Below are 4,508 nucleotides of genomic sequence, written 5' to 3' on the forward strand. Positions count from 1 at the left end.
ATTATCACGGGTTCATTACTCCCTATGAGGGTTTATTAGTTATTAGGAAAATGTAATACCAAAGTTGGGCCTTGCCAGAAGAGTTTTAGTCTAAGACAAATTATCAAGGGGGTCCCCATAACAACCCCCAAGCATGCTAGGAGCGCACAATATGGAACATAACACGAGTACACAAGTAACTAGGGCGGCAAAGGTGGAACAAAACACCAATCAAAAGGCCAAACCTTCCACCTTTTACCAAGTATATATGTGCATTAGTTAAAATAGCAATAATATTGTGACATCTCAATAAATCCATGTTGGCATATGGAATCAACTGCAGCTGCAACTAGCAACACTATAAGAAGGCTGAGCAAGTGGTAACATAGCCAAACAAAGGTTTGCTAGGATGTGGAGGGGGTAGAGGCTTTTCATGGCAATGTTTGGAGGCTTGACATTTGGGTGGTAGGTAAGGAGACATAACAATAGAAGTGAGACAACTACCAAAGCAATGATAGTAGTGGTATCCAGGGAAATGATCATCTTGCCTCTGATCCCGCTTGAAAGGAGAACGAATCCGTGAAGTAGACGAACCAACATAGTCGAACAAATCGTCACACTCCGACACTCTTGCGTAACTCTATTGGCGAGAAGAAATCTAGAAACAAACAGTCAACACATGTTAACACCAGAACATATTCATGACATGATGCATACTCAAATATGATGCATGTCCATACAATTATGCAAGGCATGACAAAGCACAACAATAAATACTACGCATTAAATGAAGCTCAATATGCAATGAATTGCATATTCACGAAACGCCATATTTGAATTATTTACTTCACTCTCGTTTTGGTACATGACACTATTAAATGGTATTAACATGTAAAGAGATGAGGCATAAATAAATTACACTATCTAGGCATTTTAAATGAGGTCGGAAACAACTTATAGCATTTCCGAAACGACCCCATTTGTTAATTTCGTAATTGGTCCAGATCTGAACTAATCATTTTTATATTTATTTAAACAGGGAGCCAAATGTACCAAGATATTCTACACTTCATTCTAGGCGATTTACATATATGGATCATTCAATACGGAGTTACGGTCTACAAGATATGACCAACGGAAGATGAATATGCCATGAATGCAAAATGCATGCAAAAGAAAACCACAAACATTTTAAATCATGGATGCAAAAAGATATTATGAAACAACATGAAATTATAAGCAGGTTTTATATATGGCATGTTCAAAACGGAGAAACGGTTCAAAAAATACGACCAACACAAATTCTATTCATAATCTTCCCAAAACAGCAACATGACATTTTGCACACATCAAAACAACAAGATACAGGAATCTAAAATACACAAATAATACATGGGGCAGTAGTTGACATAATGCACAACAATTCATCTCATAACAGCAAATTGAACAGAAGCATGGATCAATAGGACATGAGCTCACAAGATGGCTACTTGAACACACTTTCACACAGTGAAAATAAAAGTTTTTAACATGGCGGTTTTACTCTGGATGCATATTGGAAGCAAGAAAAACACATGCTACAAGGCATATAATGGCATTAAAATTTACAGCAAGGTAGTAAGCATCTTGCACTTCATTCCATTCCATACTAGCAAGGTCTAATTATGCACACAATCATAGCTAGCATCCACCCAACATGGCAATCTGAACTAAAAAGATTCTCACAATTAGAAAAGTTAGCATGGTGCAAGGAACAACAGTTTTATCAGATTGACATGTTTGACAACAAAATTAACTAGGTTGCAAAATTTATAATTGAACACTAATGGCACAAACTAACAGAGGATAACATGATTTACAATTCATTCCATTGTACCAACCACAAAGGGGCTTTAGATCAATAGCAAATGACATGGAAACATAGCAACAAAATATTCCAGATTCCAGTTATATTGACCCTACAAACAACAAAATTTCTATGGCATGTTGGCAGCAAGAAAATAACATCTAAACATGCGTTTTCATGGAAACAAAAATACGAGGGGCTAGTACACATCATAATGGGCACATCCCATGTTGAACAAAAATTCATATGATGCATGGATTAAATCACAGAAAATAACAAAAATAATAACAAGGCATCACAACATAAATAGTATGCACACAAACTTACTCAAATGACAAAACTTATTGCAGAGATGGATTCTATGGATTTTCTACCCCGACATCATATATAACATGTGGGTATTTACTTTTAAGAAATAACACAACAATTATGCAAGATTATGACATTTATGCAAATTATGTGAAAACAGGAAGTTAAACATTTTTATCATGCATGAAAGGTGGATATTATTAATCTATGCAAAATTCTAGTCATTTTACATATATTAAACTTTTTAAGCCGATGCATGGTTATTTAATTATGAGCAATGCAGAATGTGGGCATTTTCTATAATATGAAATATCCTGGTTAATAGACAAATTCATTCCACTGGAAAAAAACATGACATTGGCCGAATGTGCTGTGTTGGGCTAAATCTGGATGGGTGCAAGATAACAATAATGTGCACATGGCAAGGAATAGGAGTGGCTGGGCTGGGATCTAGCCATGCGCCAACAAAAGCTGCGTCGGCTTGGTAATACGGGAGTGGCTGGGCCGGGCATAGGACCGGCCAGCTAGCGGGCCTTCGGGAGGCGGATGCGGCTGCGGCTGGGCCACTCTCGGCCGACAAGGAGGTGTGGCTAGGCCGGGACGACTATAGCCCACGCACCGCTGGATCGGGCACTAGTGCTCCTGGTCATCCTCCTCGAGCGGGAGGTTCCCAGCGGGAGCACGGAGGCGGCGGCGCTAGATCCGGAAAGGATGGAGGTGCTTGAGGCAACGGAAGGTCGGGAATGGCTAGATCCGATGAAGTCCCGACGGATCCGATCGTTGGTGGCGAGATGGAGGCGGATGCGAGGCGAGCTCCGGTGGTTCGTGTCGATGACATAGGCGGAGAGAAAACGAGGTGAGAGAGAGGAGATGCTAGAGGGAGAATGGAGCAGAGGGTGCTCCGGAGTGACCTCGCTCACCAGCAGGGATGACAGACGGTAGCAGCACGGCTCGCTCTGGCGAGCACCATAGGGGGAGTCCGGCTGAGGGGCACGAGCTAGGGGGTTGCGGGCGCAGCGGCGCCATGGATGCTCGCGGCGCTTGCGGGCCACCGCAGCGACGGAACGGGCCCGGGTGAGATGGCCGCGGTTGGTAGGAGGCAAAGCCACCAAGTGGCGAGGCTGGAATGGGGCGGCACATAATTTGAAGCAGGGGGTTAGGTTTTCCAAATCAAGACGAGGGAGTTTTCTATATATAGGAGGGGTAGTTAGGGTTGTGGGTTTTTGCCCGTTTTCGGAAGGTGGGATCACGATTCAACGGCTCCGATCGGAGGGTTAGGCTTGGCGGGCTGTGTAGGCTGTGTAGGAGGCTCTTGGTCCGAAATGAGAGGGAATGGTGCGGTCCGTGACAGGGTTTTTAAAACCGAAATCATATATGGTTTTACCGGCTATATTGTAGTTATAGGTTTAACGGTTCGGGTATCAAACGACATCTGAATGCGACAAAATTTAACACACGGTCTACCTACATTAAAGTAAGACCACATGCCAACTTTTGACCCATTCCGAGAAAATTTTATACATACATTTAAAAAAATAATTTAATGATACGGTGGTGGCGTCCGTGTGTCGTTGTCCCGAAACGGCCAACAACCAAAACCGTGAAAATCAACAATCAACAACGGATGCGAGTTTTGAAGAATGATGGGAATGGAGTGTCAATGCAAAGAGGATGATGTGCATGATGCGATGATGAAATCGACAACCAAATAAATCACATGGTGATAACGAAATAAAAAGGGAATCCCCTGGAGCATCGGTTCCAAGCTGTTGCATGGTAATAGATAATTGTAAATTGCAAAATAAAACAAAAGGTAAATAGGGAAAGCAAGGTATTGTAGTGTTTGTAAACTTATAAGTCAATGGACACTAGGGCCATAGTTTTCCCTAGTGGCATCTTCATGAAAGTAAGCATACAAAGGGTACACAAATTACTGTTGGGCCATTGATAGAAAAGTGCATAGTTATGTGAAATTTACGGAAATGATTATGTATATATAGGCATCACGTCCATAAGAAAATAGACCAACTTCTTCCTGCACCTATTACTATTACTCCACCCATCGACTGCTATTTTGCATGCATCTAGAGTATTAAGTAAAACAGAGTAATGCTTGGAGAACATTGACATGATGTAGACAAAGATAATTCAATTAATCTAAAATAACCCATCTTTGTATCCTTGGGAATAATAAAAAGATGTATCTTATCCCTTTGTTTCACTGGGATATAGAAATCCGTGAGATTAAACCAACTACAACGCACCCCTCTCACTAAAGAAGGATAGATCTACTTGGCCAAAGAAAATCAATAGATCATAGAGATTTAAGAAGGTATGATGATCATGCGCATAAGAATGATACTTAGAATTTAGA

The 4,508-nt window shown here is 41.2% G+C and overlaps 1 long non-coding RNA gene across 1 annotated transcript; it reads right to left on the minus strand.

Moving 5' to 3' along the window:
- Positions 1–232: 232 nt before the first annotated feature.
- Positions 233–3,281, minus strand: LOC123430087. Its single transcript, XR_006622850.1, has 2 exons — positions 3,055–3,281; positions 233–637 (listed from the first exon to the last, which is right to left on the minus strand). It is a non-coding gene; the product is annotated as an uncharacterized LOC123430087 (long non-coding RNA).
- Between the last annotated feature and the right edge of the window lie 1,227 nt (positions 3,282–4,508).

This window comes from Hordeum vulgare, chromosome 2H, assembly GCF_904849725.1.
Source record: "Hordeum vulgare subsp. vulgare chromosome 2H, MorexV3_pseudomolecules_assembly, whole genome shotgun sequence".
Classification (NCBI taxonomy): domain Eukaryota; kingdom Viridiplantae; phylum Streptophyta; class Magnoliopsida; order Poales; family Poaceae; genus Hordeum; species Hordeum vulgare.